At 41.7% G+C, this 21,632-nt stretch overlaps 1 long non-coding RNA gene across 1 annotated transcript in view; it reads right to left on the bottom strand.

Moving 5' to 3' along the window:
- LOC117958215 overlaps positions 1–7,299 on the bottom strand; it is a 20,419-nt gene extending 13,120 nt beyond the window's left edge. The window contains exons 1-2 of the long non-coding RNA XR_004659668.1: positions 7,226–7,299; positions 3,133–3,140 (exon numbers count right to left, since the gene is read on the bottom strand). This is a non-coding gene — a long non-coding RNA (uncharacterized LOC117958215). The remainder of the gene's footprint in view (positions 1–3,132; positions 3,141–7,225) is intronic.
- Between the last annotated feature and the right edge of the window lie 14,333 nt (positions 7,300–21,632).

The following is a 21,632-nucleotide window of genomic DNA, read 5'->3' as shown; positions in this document are numbered from 1 at the left end:
ACACACACACACACACACACACACACACACACACACACACACACACACACACACACACACACACACTTTTGTTGTAAATGACCTAATCTCCCAGGCCCCTTGAAGTATACCCAGCGCTACCATTTGTTTTCATTAACCAAAAACCTGTTTCCATTAGAAAGGTAAAGACAGTAAATATTAGTAGTGTGACGCTGCAGTCAAGCGCTGAGCAAGGTACCTGGAAAGTCTCTTTTTAAACTTACAATCAAATGTGAAAACCAAGTGTGTTTTTGCGTGTTTTTTCTTGATTGATATCTGCTGTAGGCTGCTATGTGATCTGGCAAGCTCCAGAGAGTCCAACTGTCTGGGGACGCCAGGTCTGCTGGCCAATGGGGAGATAGCGGGGTTCCCAGAAGTGAGGTGCATTTCCTTGTGTGTCCTTTATTATCATAATAAATGCATTTAGCTCACAGAGTTTTGCGCTCCGGATCTATGTGTATTAATCTCATTGTGTCTTCAAAAGTACAACATTTGAACCCTTGTGTTGTCTTCCCGTCAAAATTGAAATTCAGCAGAAATTAGGAATTGTTCAGACTAAAATTAAAGGAATGTATGTTGATAATCACAGACTGGAATATTTCAACTTTTACTCAATACTACTTCAAAACCACTTCCACTTTTTCAAATGCTGTAAAATTGCACACGACTCCCCAAAATTCAGGAAAGTAGAAATTTGTACTTGCCAAAGAGCGTTGTGTGGAATCAATCAAGTTTTGGGTAATTAAAAAGAACACTGATGTAGGAAAACGGGTCAATTTAACTCGAGGTTAACATGAGGGTTATAGTCCCCCAACACTCAAAAATGGGTTTTTCTTATGTTTATGTCCCCTAAAATATCAGGCCTTGACTATGCTGACTTTTCTCTGCACAGTTTGTCTGCAATAGGCAACACTCTTCGAAGGGGCAACGATTTTGGCAAAACACCTGCAAAGAAATCTTGCACCTACCAACGCAGAGTACAGAAAGGGAAAATACACCGTCATTGTAGCACTCAACCACTACCAATTATAGGGCAACAAGCTAAAAAACAACATGAATAAAGAAAAAGTGGTAACTACTCTTACCATTCTGATATGTATGCTTTTTAGTGCACGACAGCATCCTTTTCAGTCTGACTGAGGGTCTTACTGACACCTGGTTAAGACAGGACCCTGAAACTCTCGTTTCAGATTGTAAGCGGGCTGGTCTTCCACTGAGCCCCTCCGACCTCTGACCTCTGAGACGGCCGTCTCCGTGTCTCCGTGAGACAACGGTGGCCATCCCGCTGCCTCCTGGCGGAACCCGGCGTGAGGTTCAAACAGGTAGACCATCTTGAAACTTTACACATGTTATAGCACCAAGAGGAGCTATGTTCAATCTTCTTCCTCGTTTCGTTGACTTCAAAGCCAAACCACTTCCTGTATCCACCTGGTCTTTCCTGATGGAAACACAAACTTCTCTCAGTCCATGCTGTTTTTTTGTGTTTTTTTGCATTTTAGGATGTCGTGGTTGTGGAAAAATTGTTTGTGACACGCCGTCTCTCTCTGTCTCGTCCAGGTGGCGTGCATCTCTTTGTGCCAGACAGTCTTGTCTCTCACAGCAAGCAGCATCTGGTTTGTAACTCAGACACACTTACTGTACACAGACACACACACACACACACACACACACACACACACACACACACAGAGAGACAGACAAAGGCTTTAATCAAGTCAAAAGCTTCCAGCTGACTGGTACGCAGGAAGTCAGATGAATTCACACACTCATCCGTCTTCCACAGTGCTCTCACTCTCTCTCTCACACACACACACTCACACTCACACACACACACACACACACACACACACACACACACACACACACACACACACAAACACACTGTTTCCACATGCTGCTTGTAGAACATGTGCCAAAGCATCTGCCTTTCCCTTTGTGTACAAGCCAATAACCTGAAAACAGGAAGTAACACTCCGTTTCCTCCCTGCTCGTTGGTCAGAAAAAATTGAACATGTTCCTCAATGCCAAACTGCTACACCGGAATGGAGCAGGTCGTTTGGGTGGTTTAAAAAAAAAAAATCTTTAACACAGTACACTGTTGAGCTTAGGTACTTTGTCATGTTTTGAGTAGTTGACTTTGCCACATCGCTGTCACACTTTACACTTCCAGTTCCATGTGGAGCACAGTGGATGCATGCTGCTGTGCACTGCAAACAGTAAAGGATCAAATATGGCAGGAACAGGACAATTAAATGCTTAAAGACAACAAGGTTTTGGACATAATTGACACTTCCAGGTATGAGAAGTAGTTCAGGCTTCTTTGCTGGCAACTGTGAGCACAATCAAACACTAAAACCAGGCCTGTAAAGTTGGATCCTTAAGGTAATACTTCGAACAATTTTCCAAAAATCTTAACACACCAACACACCTACAACACACAACTGGAAAAACGGTTGACTTTATACTCAAATTCCCACATTGTAAACTTAACTCAAAATCCAGTAATCCGCTAACACAACACACTAAGTCTCCCAAGCATGCAAACAAATGTCTCAAACTAACATGTCTCAAAATCAAATAGTTCTTCCAAATGTTCATTCTAACAGGAATATTTACTCAATCATAGCCCAACTTCATAAAAACATTAATATCAGGTGGATTTAGAGAAACTGCTTCATTTTATAGGTTTCAGCTCTGCCCTTATACAATAGATAAAAGTATGTTGTATTGACCATAGATGGTGTTTTACACTGCAGTTTCTCTTAAAGCCTCTGCATTTTTATTTCCTTGGGTTAAGTAAATGCTGCATTTTGTTTCTTTTGTTGCAGAAATATGACACAGAAATGAACGAGCCATCTCAGCGCTGCTTTATAGAATGCACGGTTTATGAAAAAAAGGGGAAACAGAGACAGAATTGTCCTGGTACTCGTCTTCCTCTCCTTTCTTTGTGTTCATCTTTACTGGATTGTTCCTTTTCAACACAACATCCGCCCAAATAGCTCCTCTTTTACAGGACGCACTACTGTAACGTATCAGAATCAGAATCCGCTTTGGCCAGGTTTGCATAAACAAACAAGGAATTTGACTTTGGTTCCAGTATTTCTCTCAAAGTACAACACTCACTCAGGGTAACGTATAAAGAATAAAAACAGATGGTCATGTGATTGAAAGAACCTCAAAAGCTGAGTGTGTTTCCTAGATGGGAATCAGCTGTGATTGATCTATTTGCATAACTTCAATCAGCTGTTTCTCTCATTTAGAGTAACAATGGAATACATGTCAAATGCAAGGGATATACTGCATTTGATAGACTGTATTTGACTTTAGCCAATAAGTTAGGTTTAGAACATGACGTTTTCTGTTCTGACATACAGTGTGAAAGCATTTGCAAATTTGTCTGTAAATATCTATTGTTTTGGGTCTTGGTTGAGCTTGTGTGTAAAATAAGTTCAAGCCTTTTAAACGTTGTATGCATTTTGTGCCAAAGCAACAACAAATGTGTTAATTGTATAGCCCACACAGACAGATGCTGGGTTAACTGTGGTAACAGTTCAGGAAAGTTGTTAAGTATTAAATAAATAGCAGCAGCAATCACAAAACTAATGCAAGGTTCCTACAACCTTTTTTTTTTTAATTGTGTTCCGACTGGACCAATTTGGGGATTATTAAGTTCCTCTAGCCACAGTTCCTGTAACTCTTTCAGCTCCTACTTCAGGGCAGGGTCTCTTCCCTTTTCCGCATAGGAACCCTTAGTGACCTAGCAACGTCTGAGACACAAAATGTAACAATTCGCCTACGTAAGCTAACTCATAAGACAAACATTCAACCAACTAATTCTACGACACTATAAAGACCGATGCTGTGCTTCCGTCACCCCTCCTTCCAGACCCTATGGCCACTTGGCCAGTGTGAATGCAAATGACAAAAGCGGTTTTGGGGGAAGAGTTGTTAGTAGAACTGGTTACAGGTGGACTGTTCCCACTACTTGGTGAGAATGAGGCTTTAGACTACCAGTGTAAGAATGTGTGTGAATGGTTCCTGTACTCCAGGGGAGTCAGATATATGGGCCGTGGGCCAGAACCAGCCCACCTAAAGGTCCAGTGAGGCCCATGCACGGATGACTTTGCAAAGTGTGAAAATTGCAGAGAATTAACACAAATTCCAAATTTGTTTGAAAATGTTTTTTCTTGGAACATTACCCCTCTCTCCCATGTCCGTGAGAAAACAAGAAGGGGCAGATACACTTTCTGATCTTTCTGATCTTTCTGAAGTGGTTTACTGGTCTGGCCTACTAGAGAACAAATTAGGTGTATGTGGCCCATGACCTAAAATGAGACTGACACCACTGCTGTACTCCGTAAAAGTGCTTTTAGGCCAGACTTAGACTTTTGAAACACAGAAGAGCGGGGTTCGAGTCCCGTGTCTGTCCTTAACCGTCCCATTCCCACGAGTCACGGAACCATTAGCTCACCCACGACCTTTCCCTAAACCTAACAGCGTCAAAAGGGACGACAATAGTCCTGACCAAGGGCATTTAGGTATAGCGTGTGATATGACGCTAAAGGAGACTTTTAGCGTCAATAACAACGACAAAGGCACCTGACCAAGCGTCCATATTTTACGAGATAGGAGTGAGAATGTGAAAAATCAAGGTAGCACTGGATTGTTTTTCCCAACATTGTTGCTACTGAAGCCTCCAAACAATATGTTCAACACCTATACAACTTGGCACAAGGAATTGAGCCCTAGGTCCTGTCAGTGTTTGTGTCACATTATAAGGTTTACATTATCATTCAGCTAATTTTTCAGTTTTGGCATCTGCAGAAATCTGTATGTTTCATAACTCTTAAACCATTTATCTCCTGAAAAACCACTGACATGATTCCCAGTGTTGATCACCTCTGGCTTACAAACAGAATGGACTCTGTGTTTGGGGTGAGCAGGGTTGTCAGTCTGACCGCATGGCACTGTGTGGGAGTACAACAGCCTGCTGTTTGTGTGTGCGTGTGAATGTGAGCCTCGGGCAGACAGCAGGAATGTGTCAGCCCAGTGATGAATGAAGTCGAGGCCACGGAGCCCTGTGGACGAGCTGCACTGTGGGGCTCACCTGCACCGCGGGGCTCACCTGCCTCCGGGCAAATTGGAACTCCTGCATGAGGTTTGTGTCCCGCCGTCCGAGCAGCTTGTCTTTAACGAGGTGGACGAATGCTGCGCTGCCACAGAAAGCTAATGTTTCCTCTGGCATCCAGCATGCAGCACTGAATGGATCATTGTGAAAAGCAGCGGGCTTATGTTGGCTCATATTTGCCTGTTTTGTTGTGCTAATAAACCTTCATGTCTGAATCTATGAGCTGAAACATGACTGAATGACTTAAACCAAACCAGCTATGACACCCTATCTAAAAACAGCTAACATGGGTCCATAGATACAACGTAATATAAATTACCTGTAACTGTACTATAGAAATTCCCAAACAGTCCAAAATCGTATTCCCTTAAAACATTTCCCTTTCAATTTGGGAATCTTAGAGCAATTATTTCATGACTAACAAGTTATGTTTTGTGTCACATGTCACAACCGAGAAAGTACAAGTGGTAAGGAAAGTAAAATCGTACGGTGTAATCGGGCGGTTTTCATCATTTAATGTTTAGAAGAGGATTTACATACTTAGGTGAGAGACACAAAATGGCACAAGGGAAAGAAAGGGACTGGACAACACATTCTCCCTACCAGCAGGTCCCAAAGTGACGCTTGGTGAGGAGTCTTTGGCAGTTATTAATGAGCCTTCATTTGGCGTTATTTTTCGGTAAGCTTGGTTGGAACTCTTGGCGTCACTTTTTCATGGTTTGTGTGCGTTCAACTGACATACGGCACAAGAACGGGACAGTTAAGGTTAGGTAAAGTTTGTGGGCGGGGTTACAAAATGTACATTGCAGTGACATGCGGGAGAACAACAGGAAACGAACCCCGGTCTCCTGGGTGAAAATCCTGGGGGTTTTGAGCCATCTACCGCACCAACCTACTTCTTTATGAGGATTTCATATCGACTCGCTACCGTTGATGCTGTTAATACTTGTCTGACTTACACACTAGAGTTTCAAAACCACTGTCTCTAATGAACACACAGTAATGTTGTCTCACAGCACGCAGTAGTGTTAATCCGCTACCTGGACTACAGTGTCCAGCTGTTTTACCCACACATTCACACTCTCATTGCGTGAAACACGCACACTTGGTCATGTGCTTTTGGTGTTTGTTATTCAAAGACTCTCCTTTAGCGTCGGGACTCTTGACGTCACTTTTGACGCTGTGGGTTGGGACATACTGATTGACAACGGGAACAAGAAGGGGACAGGTAGGTTTAGGAGAAGATTGTGGGTGGGGTTACAAAATGTGTGTTTCTGAGACACGCCGGACAAGAACAGGACACAGACCATGGTCTCCTGGGTGAAGGTCCTGTGTTGTTTGACCCATCCACCACCCCAACCTTCCTTCCTAAGTGGCATTTCTTTCATACTACTCGCTACAATTGGTGTGTTCCATACAGATGCTGAAAAGGGGATTTTTGCATCCTATCTGACGCTGAGATCTGTTGAACAAGCGTCAGTATTTGACAGGTTGGGAGTGAGAACTGCTTGGATTGGAGCACCCTATTTGACAGACTGAAGTTTCAAAACCACTGTCCCTAATGGACACACAGTAGCACAGCCACAGGAACATATTTTGAATTGGGGGTGCTGACAAATTTCCAGTGAGGTTTTCAGCCAAAGTCAACCACCACACACCTAACTGCATCCATCACAATTTATGTCACTGTATAGAGATTCAAATCATTATAAATAGCCCATCCAAGACAATAATTAGCCTGCCATAGGCTACTGACCTGGAAACACCAGAAAATAATAGACCAGTATCGCTATTCAACCAAATATAAATTTCTTTCTTACCCATAGGCCTACTGTCAAGATAAAGACTCGTTATTAAGACAAAGGCACTTAAGTGGTGTCAAAAAAGTTCTAAGGCTTTGATAATAAAACTCCAACACATGTAAGCTAGACGCTCCACAAGCATAAAAACAAGAATAAAGTTCATAATAGAAGACAGGACCAACTAGGCACGGGTAAGGCAGGATATAGGCACAGAATAAACCCTGAATTGTATTAAATCAAATGAAAGTAAAGCAAGCCAGTCAGTCTTGACACAAACATTGAAATAGAGAAATGCAACCTTGAGTTTTTGTAGCACAGCAATAGCAAATTAAAGGCATAAAGATAATGGGCTGTATGTCAATAGTTCTTAACAGGGTCTAATAATTGTACAACAATACGGTAGGATAGTTAAAATATAGGTAGGATAATTAAATATAGATGCAATCTCATTCCATTTTTCCAATATGAATGCTTCACACGTGGGTAAAAAAACAAATGATCTCCAATAACTCATATAAACCTTCAGTTAAACTGTTACTGAACAGTTGATGCCGATGTACTGCACGGCGGCAGCATATTGATAAATCATAATAATAAACCAGCATTCTTACCTTGTGCTGCAGTCATAACTCTAAAAAGGTTGAGAGGTGCTGCTAGCTTGGCTAACAACATTAGCTGCCTGGTGGTCTGGTGCTAGCAGGTCGCTCTGGGAGTGTGGAGGTGGAGAGGTGATGCCAGCTTGGCTAATAACATTAGCTGCCTGGTGGTTTGTTGCTGGCAGGTCGCTCTGGGAGTGTGCAGGTGGAACCGTGCTGCTAGCTTGGCTAACAATATTAGCTGCCTGGTGGTCTGGTGCTAGCAGGTTGCCCTGGGAGTGTGCAGGTGGAACCGTGCTGCTAGCTTGGCTAACAACATTAGCTGCATAGTGGTCTGGTGCTAGCAGGTCGCTCTGGGAGTGTGCAGGTGGAGCCGTGCTGCTATCTTGGCTAACAACATTAGCTGCCTAGTGTTCTGGTGCTAGCAGGTCGCTCTGGGAGTGTGGAGGTGGAGAAGTACTGCTAGCTTGGCTAGCAAAATTAGCTGCCTGGTGGTCTGGTGCTAGCAGGTCGCTCTGGGAGTGTAGAGGTTGAGAGGTGCTGTTAGCTTGGCTAACAACATTAGGTGCCTGGTGTTCTGGTGCTAGCAGGTCGCCCTGGGAGTGTGCAGGTGGAGAGTTGCTGCTAGCTTGGCTGACAACATTAGCTGCCTGGTGGTCTGGTGCTAGCAGGTCGCCCTGGGAGTGTGGCGGTGGAGAGGTGCTGCTGCTACTTCTTTCGGTTACAGTTTCTGAGTTTTCTGACTCGGATCTTTTAGGCTTTTTAGCCTGTTGTTGATTAATAAAGAAATCCAAAATGCGCTTTTGTGCCATGGCTAGCGAACTTCTTTAGCCTACTATTGACCCGCCGTGAGAGTTCCCACAACTCTCTTCACTCATCACTGTCTGAGGCACGCAGTGCGCATCGGCAGATTCATTCTAATCAAATGATGTGTTTATTGCTTACTTACCAAATTGTAAAATGTATTAAATTTCATTTCTAATGAAAGGGATTAGGTTTATATTATTAATCAATGTATTCAAAATAAATGTTTCTGTGTTTTAAATAAGTACACAGTAGTGTTAATCTGCCACTAAACTAATTGCCAACAAATGCACTTGAAAACTACAATGTCAGCTGTTTTACAAAGATTACTTAATTTACTTCTTCTAACCTTTGTTGTTCCATAAGATCCACTTGAAATAAATATGAATCTATCCTTTAAAGTTACGGACAAAAACCCCAAATCAGTATTTCCTGAGACAAAGATGCAATAGTATATGTCAATGAAAAAAATCCAAAATTGTTTTGAGAATACATTTTACAATTTACTAACATATTGATATATTTACTGTCTCTGCTTCCCTCCTCCCACTCATCTGACACAGCCACCTCCTTCAACGACCCCCCCCCCCCCTTCCAATCTCAGATAACCTACATGATGGTGATGACAAGCTGACCTCTTTCTCTCTCTCCTCTGTTCTCATATTTCCCACCATGCCGTGCTGCAGAAAAGATGCGGCGTCAGTTCACCCTGTCCTCCCTGCAACCTCTAACACGCTGACCCCTGCGCACACACACACACACACACACACACACACACACACACACACACACACGCACACGCACTGCGGGCCTACAGATCACCATGTAAACCTCCCACTCACTCCACAGGTATTTCGTCCCTGTGTTTATATGTGTGTGTGTGTGTGTGTGTGTGTGTGTGTATCCTTCTTTACCTCACAGCAGCCTAATAGCCACACACTCTGATGAAAAACTAATGTTCTACTGTTGTTTTAAGGTTGTTATGGATTTAGGAATCATGGGAACAGTTTCACTGTTCTGGGTCACATTTCTGAAATCAGGGTACATAAAGCTACATTTTACATTTGTATAGAAGGATTTTCATAGGGCCACTAATACTAATAAAATAATCAGATGCCTTTATTAAGAAAGAGTTATGCTGTTGGAGCTTCATTCAGGCTGAACTTTACATGCATGAACTTTACATGCATTTTAACTGCATTTTGAATGAGGACAGTGATTTCTTACAGTGTAGTCCAACAGCCAATAAGGAGACAGCATCCCATAACTCACAATAATTCAGTGTAAAACTGTCAGGTAAGTATATATATATATACAATTTAAATACAATATATGTATATCTATCTCTCGATCTATCTGCTTTGTAATCCCATGAGTTTCTGTCTTCTCTGAGAGGATTTTCTAGGAAATCTACAGACAAAAATAGACAAAGTGTAGTAAAAGAAAGATCTAAATCGGTATTTTTGACTTTTTATCACAAGTCCGAAAGAAGACATGTTATTGAAGACAAATAGACAGAATCTCAAAATTAACCAGTGCATAAAAAACTGTGTTTTTGCTGCCGCGTCCTCCCTTAAATCCTGCAGTGTATTTGTCATCCTGTCATGATGTTAGCTCTGTGGAGTTATACATAGGTCTGTCAAACTGTCTCTGCTGTCAGCACACTGTAACATGATGTGGGCTGATAATGCACGCACCCACCCACACATACACACACACACACACACACACAGTCACATTTTCTCTGTGCTGGGTCAGGTGTTGAAGACAGAAATGTCAAGAATCTCTTAGCCCAACCTCACTGTGACCCCAGTAAAGGTCCACAAAGGTCAACGAAACCTGATTCTGAGGAGCTAGGCTATCTCTGTACAAACACACACACGCACACACACACACACACACACACACACACACAGTGGTGGTGATGCTGGCTGGACAGGGCTGAGAAAAGCCTGCGTCACATGTTGGGAGATAGGGATTCTAATTTTTATGTCTGAGCATTTTGTTTGCTGAGTTTTCCCTTTTGGTGTCTATAGGCCTGTTGTTTAAGTCCACCATAAGGACCTTCTTTTTCTTTTTTTTTATGACCGACAAAAAACTAAAACAAAATGCTTTAGAAATTTGAACCCGACCTCTGTGTTTTGATAGCCAGCTGAAGCATCTAGCCCTGATGATTCCCAGTATTACTCGGTGCTTGCGTACTTCTTTCTTGGGACACACACACTGACAATGTGTGCATGGCAGATTAAGGACAGAATGTAAGGACAACAGGAAGGTGAAGGAACAGCAAGAAGAAAAATAGCTGAAAGATGAATGATGGGGCGGATGTTTGACCACTTTTGACCCTCTGCCTTCTCTCTCGGTCTGCCTCTGACGTTCAGGTCACGGCAATCTCATTTTTTACACTTTCTTTCATGTCTCATCCGTCCATTTTGTACCTCCCGACATTCATTTGGGGACTTAAAGTAGAAATTGTCTTTTAAGCCATAACTATTGACCTTTCTTTGACCTAAAGACGTCATTGCAAAACAAGCTGACATTTTAGCCGGACTGTTATAAAGTGTTATTAGGGGTCCATGGGTTATGCAACATGTTATACTATGGGACACATTACAGGTCTATCGGTTGGGGAGGATATTTAACACGTGATAAAACTATTATTCATGAATCATCAATCAATCAATTAATCAATCTGTCTATGTTAACAACAAACGAACAGACGTACAGGGGCAAATCCATTGGGCTAGAGTGCTTTCAATCTGACAATTGATTGAGTGATTTTCATTGGTTCAGAGTACTGTGACTTGGCTACCTTCCCATTGTGTACTGTATTTGGATATACAAGTGAAATAATGAAGGTGACGTTTTATTTAGCAGAATTACATTGTGTTGTTCTATCCTATCCAATATTTCCTGTATTTCTTAGATTTTTTGTGCTGTATTCTGAAAACCCACCTGTGCCATCCCACAATTTCTGGAATTGCCCCTACCATACACTACGTGTAAGAGCTAATCTCAGCCTCATATGTTGCTGACACGTGTTGGATCATTGCTGCTCCTCGCAGGGCTCTGAGTAAGGAAAGGGAGACTAGGCTGAGTTAACAACGTGACCCTGCGAATGTCTGGAGCATACTTTAAGAAACAGTGATGTAAATGTCACTGATGTCAGTATAAAACTGTAAGGAGAGAAACAAACTAAGACAGAGCGCATGAAAAGGAGGATTAACCACTGCAAACCTGGCAATTAACCACTGACCTAGCAGCTTAAGCGAGACAAACGGGAAGTCATGTAGTCAGTGGCGACAAATGGTGACGTTGGTCCAAATTGGGAATTTTAAGGCTGGAACTGACAGGATAAGAAGACAAAAGGAGTAGCTCAGTGGTGAGTCACAAACTGGGGACGAGGGGGCAAACTTTAAAGTGGCGACCTCAAAACTGACCTGGCAATGATAAGGATGCATACGAACATGACAAAAGGCCTCACTCATGTGTCAATGGGAGCCATAAAAGGGGAACAGCTCCAAACCTGGCGGCCCTATAACTCACCCAACAACAATAATGTTACGGGCACAAGGAAGGATCTCAATCATGGCTGCACTGGAGCCATACAGGAAGGATAAAGTCTTCTCACCTGGCAACCTGAGGTCTTATAATGGCATGTGTTTCCCCAGGCTGGTCTCGGAGGTGTATGTGCGGTCAAACTGTTGCTGATCGATGGTAACTTGTGGTCATGACCTCACTGTCTGGCCTTCAGGAAACAGAACAGTCGGAGACAAACACGCGGTCTTCACACAGTGACACTGAACGCAACTTGAGTGTGACATGCAGGCACGATGTTTCTGTGGTGTATTTTACATGAATATTGATCCCTCAAAGCAATAACATCAACTCATCATAACAACAACTCATTATTAACAATGCTGAAAGATTGGCCTTCCTTGGGAATTTTTAACAACATTTCAATGGAACTATTTGACTTAAGACTACGTATCAAGGACACAACAATTATATTTTCAGATTTATATTTCTTGTCACTTGTTAAAAGATGAATCTTGTTCAGGAGATTCTGTGTGTAGCTCATGTGTAAGGGTGCTTTCAATGGAACTCTGGTACGTACCAAAAACTGGACCAAGATCCCCTTTTTATGTCGTATTTGTCTGGTTCCGGTCAGACTCTGAAAGCAAACAACAACCACATGTTTTGGAGATGTGGTCTCAACTGCTCTACAGAACCCTGTCCCCAGTCAAGATGATCAATATTGGACAATTCTGTGAAACCCTGGATTATTTTCAACAAGCTTTTTTGACATGCAATGTCTCCAAAACCTATGAATGACTCTCTTTGTGTTTGTGTGTGTGTTTGTGTGTGTGTGTGTGTGTGTGTGTGCGTGGCCTCTTTGCTGCCTGCTCAGGTTCTTGGTCAACAACTGTTTGACTTAGATCATTATTATTACCCAATTACCGATTGATTTAATGTCAGAGATGCTCATTAAATAAAGTTTGACCCATTGTCATTGTGTAGTGTTGGCTGACTGTGTCTGTGTGTATTTGTTGTCACTACGTGATGGATAGCTGATGCACTTTAGCTCTACCTGTTTCCCCATCCCTTTGTTAACACCCCCCCCCCACACACACACACACATATGCAAACACACACACACACACACACACACACACATATACACACAGAGGGTGCTGAAAGAAATAGCACAATAGCTTGTTTATCTCAGGCTAACACAGCATGCAGACTGTGGTGAGTGTGAGGTTGTGTGTGTGTGTGTGTGTGTATGTGTGTGTGTGTGTGTTGAGGACACATAGGTCATGGGGTACACAACATTACTTAAGGCAAACAATCGTAGGTGTTCAGGCCCCTCTGCATGAACACACCCACGTGCACACATACACACACACACACACACACACAAATATCTATATGTATATATACTGTATATGTACATACTGTATATTGTACATTTCCCAGACCTTTTTAAAATTTTAACTGCAACATGCTTAAAAATCTGTAAATAAACTAATGGAAATAGATTTTCAAATATATAACCGGAAATACCTCTTCTTCTTCATCTTCTTCTTCTTCTTCTTCTTCTTCTTCTTCTTCTTCTACTACTTCTTCTCTCCTGGGCTTTCTCAGCGCTGGATGGACAGGGCCTGATAACCTCCTGCTCCCTGCTCTCCCGTTGACCTCAACAGTACTGCCTGTTGTCAAAAAGAAAAAGAAAAAGCATCTTCGGCCCCTCTGCAGCCAACTTTGGCTTTGTGACCTTTTGTCTTTACTCGTCTTGCATAAGACACAACATGTGAATTACATTGCATTGTTTTAACCTAAAAATGTGCTGAACTTCACTCCATTAATAGACATATGAGTCGTCTCTCAATAAAAGGGGCAGGTCACTTGTAAGTGCGGTTCTGTGAAGCACAGAGTTTATTGGGATGATTCCAAGCATCTTGTATGAATCACATGACACTTGAGTATGAGGGATACATTGATTTTAAACCCTGTGTTCTGTGTTGGGTCCTGGAGCTCCTGTGCTCCCTTCATATTGATAGTTCATGGATTTATGGCATGAGGCTTTGATAGTTTTATTGTGTTTCTGCAGACTATGATGAAGTGGATCTATGCGATTCTAAAATGTCTGTTTATTTAAATGGAGTCTGGTGGGTCGGGCGAGAGTAATTTTGGGAATGGGATGTTTCTGTTCAAGAGTAAGAACTCCTGATTATAAAAGGCAGACCTCCTTAGGGATCCTTCCATTATTGTGTCTTAATCTTAATGTCCGACACTGAGAATAATGAATGCAAAAAGGATCATTACAAAATCGCGATCTCGATTCGCCTGCTTCACGGTTTAATTTTTAAATGATTTTTTTATTATTTTATTTCAGTTTTTTTCTTAAATGACTTAAATTCTCATTTAATTTTACAAGCTGGGGACTGTGGTGGTAAATGCTCAGCCCCTCCCCCAGGTGCTTGGTCCTGAGTGGTCAGGGGCAGACCCCCCCCACCCCAGAAACATTATAACTGTGGCGTGGATCAAAGTTTCAGCAGGATGCGAGCTACGTGCAGAGATGGGCAACTTTTTGGAGGATCAATAAAGTTATTTGAATTTTGGCAACTCTTCCCAGATCATGTTAGGTGTCTCCATTGACAGACATTGACCCTGCCTTCTAGGCAACTAATCATGGTATGTTCAAAGTCCCACAAATAAAATAAAAATAAATAAATAGAGTCTGATTCTGAATCTGTTTGGGTTGTCAGAGAAATTCCAAATAAGTCCTTAAGTTGTTTCTGTGTCTTGTAAAAAGGTTTTTAGTTTTGGATCAGTCTAATGTGGATCAGACTGTTCTGACTGGTGTGAAGCAGGGCTTAATATTCCAATAACAATCAATCAATTGTGCAAATAAAATGTTGAGTTATATTTTGCATGCATGTGATGTAACATCTTATTTTATCGGTTTTCAATTCAAATACTATGACTCATTTGATATAAAGAATCAGTGATCAGGTACCATTGGCCGTGATGACGGTACAGACTGAAAAAGGAAGAGAGCCTGCACAGTGGCTAAGAGGTACAGTCTTAAGTTTTGGTGCTTTTGGAAACACCTTTACAGCTTTAAGAAAGTTCATGAGTTGGATTCCAGGATCATCTTCTAGCCTCCAGATGCTTTTTAGAGTCAAAACCGGTGCAAATGTGCTTTCTCTGGAGCAGCAGGCCTGGGTTAGCGGGGCGGGGCGGCTGCTCAGCAGGGCTCTCTGTGGGCAGAGATGCTGAACTCCCAGTGACCCCCAACACACACACACACACACACACACACACACACACACACACACACACACACACACACATCATCTTTTGTGAACTGAATGCATCAAAGACATTCAAGTGTTTGTCTTTCATTTCTCAGCTCTCTTAATTTGTTGTTTTGCATTTTCTATTTACAGTACTAGATGGAATCTAATTATAGTTTCCCATGTAAAAAACTATCAAACATACATTTTTTTTCATCTTTTTTTGAAAGGGAATTGGAAATGCTCATTGGCGGGCCTTCACATTTTGTTGCCATTTGCCATACTGCTAATTCAGCTCGCTAACAGAAGCATAATTAGTCCAACGATGCATTAAATGCACAATAAGAAGCAAAAACACAACTTCACAATTCTAATTGTTGTTGTTATCGTAAAAATGACAACGTGATAAAGTAAACGTCTAAGGTAATTGGATGACAATACACACAAGATCTGCAACAATCCGCTTGTGCAGTTTTAATACATTCTCATTTGATTGTGGAGATAGTACAATCCTATTATTTTCTTCCAATTCATAGTAAGAAGCTATGATGAATATTATGTCATGTATGCTAAAGGAAGAGCATGCTATGTTTTTTTACAGGAGATTCATCTCATGTTTAAAACATTAAGCAACAGTTTAAGTTAAGTATAAATATTCCAGTTGCACTTTCATATGGATCTTTGTAGTTTGTCTTATTTAAAGCAAATTTAGTTTTTCTTGCTGTCCAGAGTTTGTAAGTTCAAAGTTGAAAGCACTGAAAGTCACATTCTTGGATATCAGCTAAATGACATGTAATGTAATGTAATGTAGTTTTAAAGGCAGCGCTGTTCAAACTCTGAGTTTTTGTTTATTCTTGCAACCTTCCGCCAGGCTCCCTTTCTTCATTATGGTAGCTATGGAAACAGTTGGCTTTCTGGGGTCCATATTTATCAAACTTCATATTGCTCTGAAGGATGCTCTGAGCCAATGTAGTAAAACAAAAGTTCTGAATGTAAAGAAATAAAATTCACTCATTAATAGAAACCAACTATCATTGGAGTTTCACATTTCAAAGCAGCTTTTAGCAGCTCACATGATTTTCAGGGACAGCCAATAAGAGAGTGTCTTTTCTTCAACGCTTTTGCTGCTTTTCTCAATATTTGATGGCACATTTTTTGCCGTTAAACTCTTCTTTTCACTACCATGCATGAACACCACTAACACCAACTTTTTACCAGTTTATTATTTTTGACATTCATGGTCAATAAACCTCATTTGTAGGAAATTATTAGCCTGGAAATCCATAGAGGGGTGCATTTGAAAATCGGATTGGATAACACTACGACCAATCACGACAACCCACATGCTGATGTATCCAGAGCCCCATGTGCTTAGCATCCAGCGGAACTAATTGGTAGATAACACTGTCATTGTCTGTTTAGCTCACCTCTGGCTCGCCCATGTCAGATACACTGATGTGATTTTTGCAGCTTGCCACAAGGGTGTAATTTAGTTTTTCATGATTTTTTGGGGCATTTTTAGCATTTAGTTTTGACAGAACAGCTGAAGACATGAAAGGGAAGAGAGGGGGTGGATGACATGCAGCAAAGGGCCATAGGTCAGAGTCGAATCCCGACCCGCTGCGTCAAGGATTGAACCTCTATATGAGCACTGCCGATCTACCAACTGAACTACCTGACATCCCAGACAAGGGTATAGTTAATGATCAGCATTACTCGATGTGGGAGTAACTCGCTGACTAAATTCAAATTCTGCTCTCGCGAGAACTCTGGATTTCCAGGGTGGGAAATTATGCCTAATTCTTGATTTAAAGTAGATGGTGGAGGGTGGGGGTATGGCCTTGACCAACTGCCACTTGAAATCGATGATGTTTCTCTCTCTCTCTCTCTCATGGGTGGGCCACATTCTCTGGGCAGGCAAAGCAGAGAAAGGAGAGGTAGCCTTACCCCTTATGACCTCATAAGGAGCACGATTCCAGATCGGCCCATCTGAGCTTTCATTTTCTCAATGGCAGAGCAGGACACCTAGGGTTCGGTTTACACCTATCTTCGTTTCTAGCTACTGGGGGGCCATAGGCAGGCTGGGGGAACACATAGTATTAGTGTTAAAAAAAAAATCCCAAAGTGAAGTTTTCATGCCATTGGACCTTTAAAGGAAGGATAATCTCAAGAAGGTCAACATTCAGTTGGGATACTGCACCCCCCCACCCTCTCCATCAGGCCTGTGTGTAGTGGTTTCTAACAAACAGAGTGTTAATTGTAATTTCCCCACTGGGGATTCATACAAGTATGAACTAAAAAGAAACACATACAAAACCTACTGTTGTTATTTTCTGTTTTCCCAGAGAGAGATAAGAGAGCCTTGGATTTTATTGATGACAGAGTTAAACTGAGAAATTTGGAGTTACAAATAATTTGCCTTGACTGTATCTCAAAAGGCTGAGCTAAGATGCAGCAGACTGTGGCGTTACAGTCCATGGAGCAGGATAAAGATGAATAGATGCATTAAATAAACACTTACACAAGGCATCTTTTAATTTACCAACCTAATGCAAACAAAATAGATTCAACCAAATTACCCATTTAACAAATAAAGCAGAGTTAAACTAACATTTTAAGTTAAATAATAATACAATACAATATCCAACACATAGGTAAATCGTTTTATGGTAACAAAAATCAGTTGATGCAAAAAGGATAATACAAAACCTGATATTGTTTAATGAACAATCCTACTACATCATACAATGATATATCACATTGATTTGAAACCAAAGCAATGATAAAAAAGGAAGAAAAAAATACAAAAGTTATAGTTAATAAGTAAGTACATCAATAATCCAACCACTTTTATAAATAATAGCAGTTGAGTTTAAACTGCAATAACATGGAGTGGGGAAAAGATTTGTGGAAACTTTGATTTCAAGTTTAAAAAAAGAAGAAGAAATTCTTTCACAGCAGTTTGGAGAAAAGCAGAAACATAATGAGACTGTCTTCTGATGAAAATACACCAAGCACCATCTGGCTCTGCTCAGTCTCACACACACACACACACACACACACACACACACACACACACACACACACACACACACAAAAATACATGTTCCTCTCTATACACTCGGATCAGAAATCAACGTTTTATTGACTAATTGGCTGTTAGATAATAGAATAGAAATCCCTCAATGTAGAAATTGCAGACCCTTGCCAGGGCTCTGTGTGTGTGTGTGTGTGTGTGTGAGAGAAAAGAGTTTGTGAGTGAGAGTGCGTGTGGCTGTGCATGTGCAGTCATCTATTTGATTGAGACTGAACTCTTGAACTGCAACCACACCACTTTATCTTCCAGTGCTCATTGTGGGGGCAGGAACACACACACACACACACACACACACACACACACACACACACACACACACACACACACACACACACACACACACACAGAGGCAGGCAGGCAGGCAGACAGCCCTGTGTTGAACTTGGGATGAGTTATGGAAAGGAAAACAGAAGATGGGGGTCAGACCGTATGAGGTCACCCTGAAAGAATCTACGCTCCTTCTCAGGGTCTCTCTCTCTTAATCTCTCTCTCTCTTCTAGTCTATCTCCCACTCTGTCTCTTTCTGTTCTCTCAGCCTCAATAAGCAAAATATGTTCTTGTTTTCTGCTTTACATATCTAACCATCTTCAGCATTTCTTGCTTCTCTCTTCTGTCTTCAAACCGGTCAACATTTTCTTCTTTCCTTCCTTCTTTCCCTAAACCTTACATCCTATCAAAACTAAGTCAATTCCGCTGACTGATTTTCCACACACAAGATGGTCTGTCTCTCTGTGTGTGTGTGTGTGTTTGTGTGTGTGTTTGTGTGTTTCTGGGTACAAAAATAAAGAATTTAAGGAAAACGTGGAAGCAAGGCATCAACAATCTGGGGAATAGAACAGTGGTTGCCTATGTTATCATTGTCTGCAAAAAAATCGAGCCGATCAACATTTTCCTTGTTATTGGATGTCATTAACTTCCTAATAAGCAGACTCCAGGAGGTTTGGGGGCAGTTACACTTATTGCACCCTCAACTTTAACACTGGAGCACCTCAGGGCTGTGTTCTGAGTCCCCTGCTGTACTTCCTGTATACACACAACTGTGAAGCCACCTTTGACAACAACACCAGCTGTGTTGGGACTGATCACAAACCATAAATAAACAAATGTAAAAAGGCCTACATGATACAGCTAGAGGACCTGACACATGGCAGAGCAGGACAACAACCTACTCATGAATGTCAGCAAGATTTAAGAGATGGTAGTGAACTTTCAGAAGAAACCATGCACCTAACGGGTCCTCTGGGGAGAGGGTGGACAGCTTCATGTAACCTCAATGTCCACATCACTGAGGTACTAACCTGGGCGCTGCATGCTCACTCAATAGTGAGAAAGGCAAGGTGGTCTAGGGTTATTTTGGATCCCATGTAATTTCTAGGCAAATCCCGCCCTACAAAGCAGCCTGATTGGTTGGGGTTAGGCATTGACAGCTGATTGATCAGGAGGTAGTGCGTGAACAAAGCGGGTTGCATCACCTTATGTAAGCATGGACGCCTAGCTAGTAGAAGTGTGTGAATGCTATTGAAGGACAGGTCTTGCCTAGAAGCTGCATGGGTTCCACAATAACGCAATAGAGACTGTTCCAGCTCCAAACCTTTATGAAATTCCAGGTATACTTTCAAATACTGCGTCGATTTAGAGGCTCCAGGCGGATGATGGTGGATGGAGAGATGCCAATCAACCTCTTGGGCACTGCCAGGTGCTCTTGAGCAAGGAACCCCTAACCGTTCATGGCGCTGGTCCAGCACCGGCAGCCCACTCATCATCACCGCTCCACTTGTGCATGAATAGGTCTGAGCATGTGTGTGTATTTCAGGCATGTGTGTAGCGAATTCTGACAAAACAGAGTGTCAATTGTAATTTCCCCACTGGGTATCAATAATCTGAATACATTATAAATTGAATGAATGGCAACAATTGGGAGCACAACTTTAAAGAGAGAGCAATAATCTGTATTTAATGTGAGTAGGAGACTTTTACAGGCAGGATATTTGTTATGTTAAAAACATTTCTAAAACTATTTTATTTCCAATGCATACTGTCATGGCTTAAGGCAAATGTGACCCAACAGACTTCCTCAAAGGATTAGCCCTGAGATAAGCTCTACAACAGAGATGGACTGACTCCACAAGACCTTCTACGTGTGAAGCATACACTATGGAACCACTTGTTACTTTGTAATAACTTTTAAAAAATCAAGAAATATATATATTCACTTTTCACCCCAGATGCCTGATAACATTTTGGGTGACACCAAAAGAGAGCATCACCACCGCCAAGTATGGGAACACTGCACAGGACAACAAGGTAGAGCACATGTCATACAGGATGGCAATTGTGGGTGCTGAATAACTACCCTAAAGGATATGCACTGAAATATGATCTGCAACCAGCAGCTATAAAGGACTGGTTCCACTGGGTTTCAAGCCCAGGTCCTTCTGTGTGTAAAGCAGACTTGACTGCACCATGGAACCATTTGAGCAAGGGAAGACATTTTAAAAAGTCAAGAATATGGAATGTAGACACTGTTTCACCTAAGGCGCCTGAGGGGAAATTCTGGATATCCCCTTAAATACAGAGGGATTTCTACTTCTGCATCATACAGTATTCTGACAGGGTATTGTATGTGGCAATACAGTACTATCAGCAGTATGTAACAGTTAATCCCTGTAAATTTAGTTTCTTACTGTACAATGTAAGTACCGTATCACTGTGATCTAAAATTAGCAGCATTAACAGAATCACCCATATTCTAAAGATTTGGTGAACAGGAACAACACTTTACAGCATTATACTGTAAAAAAATCATATACAGTAATGTTACTGTGAGATCTAAAGTAAGTAACTGTAGATTTCACAACCATTATTTACAGTGCAGAGCAGATCTGCAGATGTTTGGCGACTAGTGGAAATTAGTAATAAGACTGCCCCCCAACCCCAAACCCTCAAATTCTGTTTTTGAAATAAATTGTACAGAATTGCCTTCTACAATCTCATGTGACAAAAAAAAAAATGGAGTGATTGATTGAACGATCATATGGGACGATTCCACACCTCTCAACATGTAGATCCAATGCCAATGTCCAGTTCCTGTGCAGACAGCAGCATGGACTTTGTATTGAGAGCTGAAAAGCTCAGGTCTAAATCACATCTAGAAACTGGTTCTTGGTAGTTGCATAGGGTCAAAAGTAGAAAACCACTAACTGCAGTTGAAGATGAGGTAAATCAACATCATCACAACAGCTGCTGGGATGGGGTGTGAGAGTGGAAGAGGATCTGAGGCAGGTCCGTGTCCAGTGTGTGTGACGAGGTGATGACTGAGCTTGCCACCCAGGCTCCAGGACAGGCATCTTCAGACCAGCAGAGAGGAGAGGGCGATGAAGATGA

The sequence above is a fragment of the Etheostoma cragini genome, chromosome 15, assembly GCF_013103735.1.
Source record: "Etheostoma cragini isolate CJK2018 chromosome 15, CSU_Ecrag_1.0, whole genome shotgun sequence".
Lineage (NCBI taxonomy): Eukaryota > Metazoa > Chordata > Actinopteri > Perciformes > Percidae > Etheostoma > Etheostoma cragini.
This window is presented reverse-complemented; position numbering and strand designations above follow the sequence as displayed.